Source organism: Apium graveolens, chromosome 4 (genome assembly GCF_009905375.1).
Source record: "Apium graveolens cultivar Ventura chromosome 4, ASM990537v1, whole genome shotgun sequence".
NCBI classification, from domain to species: Eukaryota; Viridiplantae; Streptophyta; class Magnoliopsida; order Apiales; family Apiaceae; genus Apium; species Apium graveolens.
The window spans coordinates 83,150,501-83,165,334 of record NC_133650.1 but is presented as its reverse complement, the minus strand read 5'-3'; the positions used below and the strand labels follow the sequence as shown (position 1 = coordinate 83,165,334).

The 14,834-nt window shown below is 36.6% G+C and overlaps 1 non-coding gene across 1 annotated transcript; it reads right to left on the bottom strand.

Moving 5' to 3' along the window:
- Positions 1-245: 245 nt before the first annotated feature.
- LOC141722150 (small nucleolar RNA R71) lies at positions 246-352 on the bottom strand. The gene has a single exon (XR_012575178.1). It is a non-coding gene; the product is annotated as a small nucleolar RNA R71 (small nucleolar RNA).
- Between the last annotated feature and the right edge of the window lie 14,482 nt (positions 353-14,834).

Sequence of the window (14,834 nt, the reverse complement as noted above, 5' to 3'; positions counted from 1 at the left end):
ATATCAACTCTGAAACTCATCTTCTCATGCACTACATAGTGTGGGCTAAAAAGTTTTCCCCGTCCGTCAGGGTTACTATTCATTAAACATTTTACAAGGTCTCAAAAATTCAAGTTATTATATTACTATTCATAAAGGTCTTTTACCGATGTCAAAAATTTGGGTTCTTATATGGGTCCATCACTACTTGGGAAGATCTTGCGCAAAAGTTTCTGGTGAAGTTCTATCCAATGGCCAAAACTGCAGCTATGAGGAGTGCTCTTACTCAGTTTGCACAGCAACCAGGAGAATCTATGTGCGAAGCTTGGGAGCGCTACAAAGAGATGTTGAGAAAGTGTCCACATCATGGTATGCCTGACTGGATGGTGATCACTGGTTTCTACAATGGTTTGGGGGTCCAATCTCGACCCATGCTCGATGCAGCTTCTGGAGACGCCTTGTGGGCTAAAAGCTGTATTGAGGCCTATAATCTCATTGAAACTATGGCTGCAAATGAGTATCAAAACCCAACTCAAAGGATTATTCCTGAGAAAGTAGCAGGTATTCTGGAAGTTGATGCAGCTACAACTATTGTAGCACAGCTCACGGCGCTGACCATGAAGGTCGATTCTTTAACCAACTATGGCGTAAATCAATTATCTACTGTATGTGAGCCTTGTGCAGGCTCACATGCTATGAATCAGTGTTCTCTTGTTAATGAATCTGTTCAGTATGTGAACAATTTTCAGAAACCGCAGCAGCCTATGCCCGCTACTTATTATCCTAATAACAGAAATCATCCCAATTTCAGCTGGAGCAATAATCAGAATGTTGTTCAGCAGTCATATCAGTAAGCTACAAAAAAATAGTTTAATACACCTGGATTCCAGCAACCTCAGCAATTTTCTCAAAGGCAACCAAATCCTCAACAAGGGGGTGCTGCTCCACCTTCTAGTGCTGATTTTGAGGAGTTAAAATTGTTGTGCAAAAGTCAGGCTGTTTCTATCAAGACCTTGGAAAATCAAATTGGACAAATAGTCAATTCCTTGTGTTAGTCTCTAACAATGCAACAAGAATTATAGAAGGGGTATTGAATGGAATTCTTGAAATTTTTTCTGAATTATAAAATGTTCTAACTCAAAATATATATATGTAAGTGTTTTGATTTGCAAAGTGCGGAATGACAAGTTAAAATGAATCAAAACACAAAGTAATAAAAACACAAGTCTTTAAAACTTTCTGGTGGATTTGAATGCATCCACCAGATATATATATATATATATATATATATATCAAGAGAACCCGGTGTAGCTTGAATAGCTCACAGTTGCTTACAAATATGAACAACTAAACTTACAGAGAAATGCTAAGGATACAGCTTACAATTATTTCTCTGAGAATAATACTTGCTTAGTCTTGTTATTGTTCTATTTTCTACTCTTGGTTTATATATCACCAAGATTACACAGTAATAAGACAAGATAATAAAACAAAACCTATCAAGTCTAATACTATGCTGCTTCACTACTCTATTTCAGTATCTTTGAATATCTTCATAATAGCATGGAAATCGTAATGTTTCTTTGTTCTCAAAAACCCAGTTGAATAGGCTCCCACATTCCTTTTGCATAAACTCGATGCATGTGACTGTGTTGTCACTGTCAACAGATGTTTGAATTGATCATCTGGCGGGTACATGATCATCCATCGAGTTGCCTTGTTGATCATCCATCGGGTAGCTTTGTTGTTCATTAGTGATTTGAGAATCAGCAAGATTAGAAAATGCTTCAAGCATGTTAATGTTGCAAAGTGCAAAGAAGGATGAGATTAGCATACCATACCATAAGGCATATAATCTACAAGATGTGCATTGATCATGTTTAGAAGAATAACATAAGATATATTGAAGTGAATTTTGTTTGTGCATAAAAGATACATGATTTTCATATCAAAGAAATCAAAGTACTTACTTTGATTTGGTTTTGGCATAACATTTTCCCTAATGATTAGAGCAAGATGTTGAAATGTGTCAGTGAAGTGTTTGAAATGAATACCACAATTAACATCACAGAGACCAATAGGAATGTCAGATTTACAAAAAGTGTCAAGCATTAGTTCAAATTCAGATTTGTTAAAAATAAACAGAGAGAAGATATCCCCACAAGGCAACTCACACAAATGCAAAGGTAAATGCAGTGCCCTAATAGTTAGAGTCTTTGGGAGTGCCCTAATAGTTAGAGTCTTTGGGAGTGCATCTTTGCCTCTAATACTCCTCAGTTCTTCAATCTTCTTTAGAACCAGTCTTCGAGCTGTCACATTGAATCCAAAGTTCTTCTTAAATGATAAATAAACCTTTATCAGCACAGATTGGTTTTCTTGAAGGATCCTGTGAAGTGGCCATTGTATCTCTTTTCCTCCTTTGTACTTGAATACTAACCTTTCAGGTAGATTCCTGTAAGCATCAATCCCTCTAACTTCTTCCAGTTCATCTAGATAGAGGTTTAGATCTGAGAATTCCTTGATGTCACAGATGTACATGATGTCTCCCTTGTTGACTTCGATTTAAGCTTTGGTTAGGGACTTGGATCTGAGAGTTGAGGGCTTCACTTTCTTCACTGCTCTAGTCTTTGTCTTCTTTGGCTTCATTAAGTGAGGTAGATTGAGTTCATGTATTGGTAGACTATCCCAGTCTATTGGCTTATCCTTTGGAATGATAGGTTCACCATGAAAATTCTTGGATGGATCTATCTTGAATTCTTCATGTGCTACAGAGGGCATGGATGTTTGAGTTATTGCAGATGTAGACTTTTTGGGAAACTGTTCTTCCAATTCCTTTTTATCAAAGTCCACTTTTCTCTTTACATGAAGTTTGTATATAAAACTTTTTCTCTGCTGTAATTCTTCTTGCATTTTCAGTTCCTTAGATTCAGTGGTTTCAAATGATTGTTCAGGAATTTGTTGTGTAGGTTTCACAGCTTGCAGCTTGGCCAAGATAGCAGCTTGCTCCTTTTTTTGTTTAACCTTTTTAGCATCTAGAGCAGCTTGCTTCTTTTCTTGCTTCAATCTTGCCTTTTCTTCACTTTTTGCTTCAGCAAATTGAGGGTGTCCAGCCACCACACAAATTTCCTTACCATTCCTGAAAACCTTGGCAATTCTTCTTTTCAATGCTGAATCAGCTGGATCCTTGTAGAATGCAATAGATCTTGACAACAGTTTCTTTTCATCAGGCTTTGGTGTCTCATAAATTGTATCCAAAGGGTTCTTTAGAGAAGGTTTAGGATAGTTTACCTTTGACTTCAAAATTAGCTCAACCTTTGGAGATTTGATGCAGGATGGTTGTCCTCTTTTTAGATTATTCATGCTCACATCATTCATAGAGATCTTCCTGACTTGAGAGTGATGAATGGCTAATTTTTCTGGCTTCTTTGCTAGCCCAAACCTCTTTTAAATATCCTCGTCAATTTTCTCCCAGTTGATTGGGCTCAACTGCTTCTTTTCAGCTGCTCTCAATGTGGTTGCTGCTTCATTAATCAGATCAATATTGTCTTTAGTTGGTGGCTTAGTAAAAGCAATTGTAGGCACAATTACTTTTCTAACTTGAATGTTGAGCTGTTTCTCCCCCTCACTTAAGCCTTTCTCCCCCTTTTCGTTATCATCAAGTTGTGTGGGAGGGAATTGAGCAGCCACCAAATGTTGGAGTAGTGTAGTCTGAGTTTCTTGATTGTTAAGGATCTTGGGCATTGACTTCTCTACAGCAGATAATCTTGAGTCCATGGGCTCAACTTTCCTATTGAGATCAGCCTCCTTCCTTAGTTTTTGAACTATTTCAATCATGGTGGTAGCAGGAAGTCTAGCATCCAACCTTTCTATGACATCCTGCTTCTCTCCAGAAATTTCTTGCTTGATTGAATCCACACTCTGACTGTGTTGGAGGGCTTAAATTTTATGCAACTGGAGTGCTTCAAGATGTGCTGTGAGTAGCTTCTTTGTGCTGGCATTAGAAGATGCCTGAATGGCTGCTTGGGTGTCATGAATTAGCTTGAATAGTGTTGATTGGAGATGTGAGTAGGAGCATTATTTTATTAGCATCCAGGAAGGAACATCTGCATCTCCCCCTATGCTCATGCTATCTTCCTCATCATCCCCACCAACATCCCCAAAAGAAGTTTCATCCAGTTCAAAATCACTGCCAATGTTGGAAGGCATAGCAATGATTGCATTATTTACTCTCTGTAAAGATTGTGTAGTATGCACCAAGTTCAGCAATATTTCAGGCTCCTCATTTCCCTGTACAGCTAGGGTTTGGTAAGCTGTCACTGGGTGAGTAAATGTCTCAGCATCCAGGGAAATAGAATCTATAACAGCTTGATATTCTTGCTGAAATAGCCTTTCCCTTTCTACATCATTGACATTCATTGACTCACTTGTAATGGTTTCCACCCTTACCACTCCTGTACCTGCATTTCTCTCATGATCTCTCTTTTGTTGCATCAAGGTCTCACCTTGGCTCCCCACCCTCACACCCTCACCTTCACCATCTAAGGTGGGACTCCTCACACTCACTTTTTTCAGTCCTGAAGAAATGGACTACATAGGTTCACTCTTTTCCTCTCCTTTTTCCTGGGAGCAACCCAGACTCTCACTCATTTCACTCCCTTCCCTCAGTCCTAGGAGTGATTGCACTACTACTAAGTCTTCTGCACTTGTAATAATTGAAGAAATTTGAAGTTGTACAGAGACACTCGACGGATAAGGAATATTCATCGGGGTAGTAATTTTGCTAACCGACGGATGACTGGTGTTAGGCACATCCGTCGGGATACAATCACTACTCGACGGATGAATAATATCCATCGAGAGAGTAGAAATAAATGAGTTTGGAGTGGAGACTATTGTGGACTCTGTGCAGATTGATGAAAATTTTGGCACAGATGTCTCAACAGTCTCAGAAAGAAATGGAAAGTGAGCCAACAAATCATCTAGAAGATGATGCTCACTTGCTTGGATTTTTGGCTTCTCCATGAGAGTTAAAGATGGATAATTTGGAAGTGATGTGTTTATCATGTCAACATCCAAAGAATGTGTGGGAGAATTTGGTGTTCAGGTGCTTCTATTATTAGAGATTTTGGCTGTGACTCCACATTTATTGGAGCCACATCAACCTGACTTTGAGAAGGTGCAGTGACTATGTCTTTAGCACCAGTTTGCACAGTGTGTAAACCCTGTGCATCCCCAAGGGTCTTTGATTTCTTCTTTCTAGTGTAAGTTTGGGGTGAGCTTGTGTCCCTTACCCTTTTGGCCTGTGCTCTTGGCTGAGAGCTACGTTCAATAGTCACATCCTTTTGGGAGGATGCAACTAGTAATGAGCTTATATCCTTATTAAGCACTGCAGTTTGTTGGAAAACTGCAGTGTGGCTAGGCTGGGAAACACTCACCTCTCCAACCTTATCCTTAGGGTTTCTTTGATGTTCACCCTGTACCTCACCTTTCTTACCCACCTTCACACTCCCCTCTTTAGGTTTGGTGGATTTTACAACTAGCATCTTTTGAGAGACACTAGAAGGGGCTTTCTTTGTCTTTGTTTTTTGAATTTTTGGATTTGGTAGCTTGGGTAGGAAACTTTGGGTCAATGACACAGATGCCACTGCTAAACTAGAATGCAAAGAAGTTTGTGAGGTTGGAAGAGTAGAGACAGTGGAAATTACCTCACTTACCTGAGGTGCTTCCATTACTGGGAAGTAGAAGAGTGGCACCTCTTTGTGATGGTTTGCCCTGTTCAAATCTGCAATGATTTTCCTTTCTTGAACCCAACAATCTAACTTGTTGGTTGGGTTCTCAAGTACAATATCCTCAGAGAGGTGGTTAGCAAACATCATTAAAAATCTAGCATAGTAAACATTTTTACCCCTCTTATTTAGCTCCCCTAACTTAAATCCCAACTCAAATTTGACTAGAGCACTAAAGTTGAAAAATTTATCAGTTACTAGCATGTAAAGCATGTTAAGCATAGAGATATTAACTGAATCAAAATTGCTAATTTTACCAGAAAATACGTTAGTGACTACATCACACAGATAACTCCATTCCTTCCTAAGACCCAACCTCCTAATTTCACTTAATTTAAAAGTAGAGAGTGCATAGCCCATGGAATTAAGCATATTAACAATATCAGTGTATGTGTGTGGAGTAGTGATAGTATTATCAGGAAACTTGAAGCATGCTTTAACAATATCACTATTAACACATAATTCCTTACCTTTAATAGTGAAAGTGATAGTCTTATCAGTTGAGTTGTATGTTGCAGTCATCCACATTTCTTCAACAACCTCACAGTAAATGGTGGGTGATTCCAGCATGGCATAGTTGAGTTTGCAGTTCTTCACAAAATCCATCATTTTGTGGTAGACTAAAAATGTCAGTGAAATCTACTATGCTTTTGAAATCTACTAAAAATGTCAGTGAGAGACTCATTATCTTCACAATGAAAGTGCTCATATTGTTGAATTAGCAGCTGCATCTTATTTTCCCTAACTTGTTCAGTGCCATCACAGATAATCTGAATTGTATCCCAAACTTCCATGGCAGTTTTGCAATTGATGATATTGTCAAACATGTCACCATCAACTCCATTGAACAGAATATTCATGGCCTTCTTATCTTTCCTGACTTGTTCAATATCAGGATCTGACCATTCACGCCTTGGCTTGGGAACCGATGGCCCATTTCCAGTTGCAGCTCTCATTGGTACATGAGGGCCTCTCTCTATGCAATCCACATAGGCATCATCTTGAGAAAGTAAATGAAGATGCATCTTTACCTTCCAGTGATGGTAATTATCTTTGTCCAGAAAAGGAATCTTGACTCCAACATCCTTCTTGTTCAACTTGCTATTTGTTGTGATCTTTAAACTCTTTATTCTTCAAGAGCTTGCTCTGATACCAATTGTTAGTCCCTAACAATGCAACAAGAATTACCAGAAAGGGGGGTTGAATGGAATTCTTGAAAATTTTTCTGAATTATAAAATGTTCTAACTCAAAATATATATATATATATAAGTGTTTTGATTTGCAAAGTGCGAAATGACAAGTTAAAATGAATCAAAACACAAAGTAATAAAAACACAAGTCTTTAAAACTTTCTGGTGGATTTGATTGCATCCACCAGATATATATATATATATATATATATATATATATAAAAATATATATCAAGAGAACCCTGTGTAGCTTGAATAGCACACAGCTGCTTACAAATATGAACTAGTAAACTTACAGAGAAATGCTAAGGATACATCTTACAATTGTTTCTCTGAGAATAATACTTTCTTAGTCTTGTTTTTGTTCTATTTTCTACTCTTGGTTTATATATTACCAAGATTACACAGTAGTAAGACAAGATAATAAAATAAAACCTATCAAGTCTAATATTATGTTGCTTCACTACTCTATTCCAGCATCTTTGAATATCTTCATAATAGCATGGAAATGGTAATGTTTCTTTGTTCTCAAAAACCCAGTTGAATAGGCTCCCACATTTCTTTTGCTTACACTCGACGCATGTGACTGTGTTGTCACTGTCAACAGATGTTTGAATTGATCATCCGTCGGGTACATGATCATCCGTCGGGTTGCCTTGTCGATCATCTGTCGGGTAGCTCTGTTGATCATCCGTTGGGTAGCTATTTGGAACTTGACTTCATATCATTTATGCAGAATTACAGGACATCATCGATTTATAATTAATCAACCTATTCTGCATATCTAATTACGGTCAACATGACTTATATGCTACTACAAAATTTATACAAAGGTGTTTGCAGAAATGTGCTACATGACTTATTGTTACATAAGCTACTCACTCGATAAAATGTCAAATCATCATCCGTCCGGACTATATTGAGTCATCCGTCCGGACTATATTTGATTATCTGTCGAGTGCTATATAATTCACTAAGTTGAATCAACTAAGGTGTTTTGTTAATGAAATCATCAAGTTCACAACATATTCTTAATACCTTGCTAAATCGTCAACCTGGCACACTTCCCAGTGATACTGAAGTGCCAGGCAGGAAGGAAGCTAAAGAGAAAGTCAAAGCTATCACCTTAAGGTCTGGAAAAGTTGTTGATGCTGAAAAAGCAAAAGATGTAGAAGTTGAAGTTGTAGATGAAGAAGGAATACAAAAGAAGAAAGAGGGGGAACCAAGGAAGACTACTGTTGAACACACTCTTCTTGAGGCTAATACAGGGGAGAAACAGCTCTATCCTCCACCATCTTTTCCTAAGTGATTGCAAAAACAAAAGCTGGACAAGCAATTTGGTAAGTTTCTGGAGGTGTTCAAGAAACTTCACATCAACATACCTTTGGCTGAGGCTCTTGAGCAAATGCCTAGTTATGCGAAATTCATGAAAGGTATTCTTTCAAGGAAGGTGAAACTGGATGATCTTGATATCGTTGCTCTAACGGAAGAGTGCAGTACCGTGCTGCAACAAAAGTTACCGCCAAAGCTTAAGGATCCAGGTAGCTTCACCATTCCTTGCACCATTGATAAGTTGTCATTTGACAAGTGCCTTTGTGATTTGGGAGCAAGCATCAATCTGATGCCGTTGTTTATCTTCAAAAAGCTGAATTTTCCAGATCTGAAGCCCATGTACATGTCTCTACGATTGGCTGATCGTTCGATTACATACCCACGAGGCATCGTGGAGGACGTGCTAGTAAAGGTGGACAAGCTCATCTTTCCTGCAGATTTTGTCATTCTAGATTTCGAGGAAGATAAGAAGATTCCCATAATTTTGGGAAGACATTTCTTGGTTACAGGCCGTACCTTGATAGATGTGCAAAGAGGTGAACTCACTATGAGGGTGCAAGATCAAGATGTGACATTCAATGTGTTTAATATGATGAAATTCCCTACGGAAGATGAGGATTGCTTCAAGTTGGATTTGGTCGATTCTACAGTTACTTCAGAACTTGATCATGTGCTAAGGTCTGACGTATTCGAAAAAGCCTTATTGGGGGATTTCGACAGTGAAGATGATGAAGGCAATGAGCAGTTACAATATCTAAATGCTTCTCCTTGGAAACGGAAGCTAGACATGCCATTTGAATCTCTTGGAAATACTGATCTCAAGAATGCTGAGGGAAAGCTCAAACCATCTATTGAGGAAGCACCTACTTTGGAGCTTAAACCACAGCCTGAACACTTGAGGTATGCTTTTTTAGGTGATGTATCCACTTTGCCTGTTATTATTGCATCTGACCTTTCAAGTAGTGATGAGGACAATCTATTATGGATTCTGAGAGAATTCAAATCGGCCATCGTGTAACGCCCTCTAGACCCGGGGTATAAGTCTGGGGGTTACTAGCTACTCACCAAACCTGTAAAATCTGATTAACAAATAATAAAGAAATAATTCTAAACCCCTTTAATACTAACCAGGATCTTTTTAGGTTGAAGTATGAAAACAAGAACCACTAACTACTTTATTACAAACCAAACTCAAAATTTACAAACTTTCTTTATTACAAACATTATCTAACCAGTTTTAAACTAAGTTCATCTTTTATTCAAACACGCACACTAACTATCTACACTCCACTTGTTCGGGCAACTCAAACTTTCTTCCTGGGTTGGGATCAACACCTTGGGTATGAGAGGATCCCGAGGCTTGACCCGCTTCTTTACCACTCGAGTCCTGATGGGTTTCATATTTCTTCTAAACTGAAAACAATAAGGTGGATAACAACGAAAAGGGTGAGCCAAAAATTGCTCAACAAGTCCATAAAATATAAACAGTGTTAAAGAAATTTAAATGAATCAGAAACCCGGGTATATCTGCAAAGATATAACCCCACGAAAATAGAAAGAAGGCCATTACTGGTGAGTACAAATGAACTAAACTGGACACAAGTTCACATCTATATCCTGCTAATCAGTCAGAATATAATGCAGATCTATATCTCTATATATAGATCCAGTCGGGTACCCAGGCACTATGGCCCATCTCAAGGCACCGGTCATGTTCCGGTTCTTAGGATTAAGACACACTTAATCCCCAAAATATCATTATCCAGTCCATCACACAGCAACCGGAACAATCGGTATGCTTTGATATATTTTAATCATCAGAATATATCAATATAAGTGAGTAACAAATGGAATATGAATCAGGAATCCAAGGAAATGGAGAAATCAAGAATCAAAATGAAATATGAACAAGAGAATAGCAAGTGTGTATCAGTGTTTATGAACAAGAATCAAAAGAGTGCAAGCGTGATAAACATCTAAAGAAATATCACTATTTTGAAATTTGAATATGGGAAAAACTTGCCTTCTGCGTGACTCACTAAAAGTATGTCACCTTCGTCTATCACCAACTCAATCTGCCTTGCTGGCTTAGCTTCTGTTAGAGAAATAGACTGGTTTAGTCATTTCATACTTCATTTGCGTCTTGAATCGACTTCACAACGTTCCTATTATTTACCCATGCGCTTATGACTGACTCATATATTACATATTAGCAAGTAAGACTCGATTAACCACATAATACACAAAAGCACATAAGCACATAATCATTTTTATAGTTAAAATAATTTTTAGAATAAAAAATTGACTCGCTGACCGCTCAACTGATCATTAACTAACTCGTTTCCCATTTTTGAAATTTTTCAGACTCGTCTCGGCACGCAATTCGACTGATAATCACGCAAATAACAAATTCAACTAATTTCTAGAAGAAATTAGGTCTTAATATTATTTTTAATGAAAAGAATTCATTTTTCGGAGTCAAAGGGCTTTCGTTTCGCTCGAATCGGACGAACGGTCTAATTAATATCAATTAAACACGGATAATTCAATTTAATATTCAATATAAATTATTATTACTAATTTTTAAACCCTAAAATAATTTTTAAATAATTATTTAAGAAAAATAAGAATTAGAAATGATTTTTCTATAATTTTTGGAATTAAAATAAATTTATTATGATTTATTAAAAACTATTTGATTAATTATCAAAATAATTAATCATTTTTAAATAATCAATAAATAATTAATAATTAATAAATAATTGAGAAAAAAAATTAAATCTGATTTTTGGAAACTATTTCAGAATTATTTATAATATAAATCAATTAATTAAATAATTAATTAATTAATTTATAAAATAAATAAAACTGATTTTATTATCAAAATAAAATAAAAATAAAATTAATTCCCAGAAACATCTGTCAAAAAATCATCCCTGACAGAAATGGATCAAAATCGGGTTCTGGAAATGGGTCAAACGGGTCAATTCCGGGCCATGAAGAACATGACCGGAATCTGCCCAAAATTCGGCGACCGGCCAGGATTCCGGCAGCCCGTTTTTAGGTCAAAAATGGAACCATTTGGTTCGTTTTTCACAGGGTTTTCATTCCTAGCAACTACCCCAATCTATTCTCGGCCAAAACGAACCAAAAACATCCCTGAAACCAGTTCTCCGGCCAAACCGACTTCAAAATCCGGCCAAATATCGAAATCATTCATTTGTACATGAAACTTAACGTTTAATAGTACAAATCGAAGCTAAGAACACATACAATCTAACCCCTAACATATCAGGAACCAAATATTCACAGAAATCATCGAGTTGTAATTTGAAAATTCGGTATAAACCCTAATAATCAAACTTTGCTATCTAGGTATCGTTTGATCAATTAAATACCATGAATCAACTGTAAATCACATCAGGAAACTATATCAATCATCAAAACATCATAATAACCCTAGAATCAAAAAGCCCTAATTCGAACATAAACCCTAGAAATCGAAAATCAAAAACTATGGATTAAAACATGAAATTGATACTAGAACAGAAAGTACAGATGAAAACCTTCGATTTGGTTACCGGAATCACTTGATTTGATGATGTATTCAGTTCAAAATCACTGATTGATTCTTCGACCCGCAGTTGTTCTACCCGACCCGGTTTGTAGAGAAATTTACTAATTTTCTGATTTTTAATGATTAATTATTTTTAATTAAATAAAAATTAGGCTATTTATAGTAGTGAAATTAATACTCCTAAATAAAATTAAGGCCCTAATTCTACACTTTTTAAAATTAATAGGCCCCTAATTTTATAATTTTTGAGTATTAAAATTTAATTTATAAATATTTTATATATACAATATATATGTCAAAATTTCCCAAAAATTGTGAATAATGCAAAAATATAAAGAAATGGTATAAATGAAAGTCCTATAATTTTATAAAAATAAAAATGTGATTTTTGTGGGGTTTTTAACACCCAATGGGGCTCGAAAAAGTCATTTTTCGCAAAATGAGAAAATTTATAAAATGTCTAGATGTTCAGAATAATGCGATGGTAAAAGCTGTTTGATGAAAAATAAGGCCCATTATTTTATTTGAAATATATGCTTTAAAATCATGGTTCGGGTCGTAAAACGTTTGAAATGGAAACTATAAATAAGAAATAAAATACCCAGAAAATACCTGAAAAATGCCTGGACGACACAGAATGCACATACCATATAGCAATTAGGGTTTGACAGTTAATTCTACATAAATGACACATTAACACACATAATTTATTATAAATATGATATAATACAGACGTAAATTTCCCAAGCGTTACATCCTTCCCCCTTAATAAGATTCTGTCCTCAGAATCTCATTATGAAAACAAATGAGGATATTTCTCTAACATTTCACTCTCAAGTTCCCAGGTTGATTCTTCAACCATAAGGTTTCTCCACAAAACTCGCACTAAGGACACAGACTTATTTCTCAATACTTTCTCTCTTCGATCTAAAATTCTTATCGGCTGTTCTATAAAAGACAAATCAGGTTGGATATCTACCGGTTCATATTCTATTACATGCCTAACATCAGGATTATATCGCTTAAGCATCGACACGTGAAACACATTGTGGATATGTTGCATATGAGGCGGTAAAGCTAATTTGTACGCAACTTTTCCCACTTTCTTCAAAATTTTAAACGGTCCGACGTATTGTGGCTTCAATTTACCCTTGTTGCCAAATCTGGTTAATCCTTTCCATGGTGATATTTTGAGTAACACATGCTCTCCTTCCTGGGAGTCCATATCCTTCCTTGCTTGATCTATATATTTGCGTTGCCTGTTTTTTGCTGCATCCAATCGTTTTCGAATAAGTTCTATCTTTTCTTTAGTCTGTTGGATTAGTTATGGACCCAAAACCTTGCTTTCTCCAACTTTGTCCCAATATACTGGTGATCTACATTTTCTTCCATATAACGCTTCGAACTGTGGCATTCCAATGCTTGCGTGATAGCTGTTGTTGTAAGAAAATTCAACCAAATGTAAATGCTCATCCCAACTGCCTTCGAAATTAATCGCACAAACTCGTAGCATGTCTTCAATTGTTTGGATATTTCTTTCACTTTGCCCATCGGTTTGCGGATGATAAGCAGTACTCATGTTTAATTTAGTCCCAAGGCATTCTTGAAATTGTCTCCGAAATCTTGAATTGAAACTGGAATCTCGATCAGACACGATAGATATTGGATGTGGCGCCCCAAAATCCGGGGTCAGGAGTCTCGGAAGCCACGCCATCTAAACTCACACAACTTGCACTACAATATATAAATACTCACACATCACGACCCCACACTTATCACACACACTTACAGGTTATTGTCTTGGAAACGAACCATCATAACTAGAGTAATTTTATTATAACCCAAATATCATTAGTCTTACCGGGGAGTGACCTTTAGGTAAGGTTAGTCCGCCGACCAAATATACGTTTCTTGTTTCTTACCATACATAAATCATACTTATAAATAAGCCGAACTATAAACAACGAAAAACTAATCCAGCTTATTCTGACTACCTGTGGCACGGCACCAAACAATCTATGGAACAGCTGGCCATTTCCTACCCGTTTCCTGGCTGTGGTTCTCATGGCAGGCATCTTGATTCACTGTTGTGTTCTGTCAATTTAAGAAAACAAGTGTGAGCTATAATGCCAAACATAATAATGTACAGTATGGAAATGACTGTATGATAACATCATATATGATATTTATGCTTTATTCGAAAATAGTTTTCCTTGGTGATACACACCTTTTTATGAAAACAATTCATTAAGGGGGTTTTAATAACCTGCGAATACCTTAATAGTAATCCCAGAACCTAGACTTGGGTTACGGTATTGCATCTCAATTCCAATTGGAAGAATTAGGACATTCACTGGAGCCACCGCATACGATGATCAGTCGTACTACGGAAATAGTAACCTTTTCTACTAGTAGAAGGACAAAACCGTCATCTCTCGGGTATCACCCTTGCCGCATACGGGCTATGTGTCCTCATTTCGGGTATACACACACTTCGCAGGTCCATAGGTACATATTATACCGTCTCCTACGGTACCAATAGCCTATCCAATACACGAAGTACTTGGATTCTACCCCTCCCTTGTCCTTTAGGAAATCCTATCATGTCTCGAGAACTCGAACCACATCGAAGTTCCTCCAAGCGTTTTGCTTGTTGATAGGCATACATTTACTGTATATATATGTATATATGTACTTCCGAAAGTTTCAGAGGAAGTACTAAGGATGTGAGTTGACCGTTGTCAACAGATAATCAATAGGGGGAAAATTTTCTCCTTGAAACTATATTCAAAATAATAATAAGTCGGGATAATATTCATCGACGATCTGAAATTATTCGAATGATACTCCTAAATCAGAAAGTATGTTTTATATTAGGATCTATGATTTTTAAATCAATAATAAACCCCTTAATAAATAATAATTAATTAAATAGTAGTCTATAAATAATTAAATGATATTTGATATTA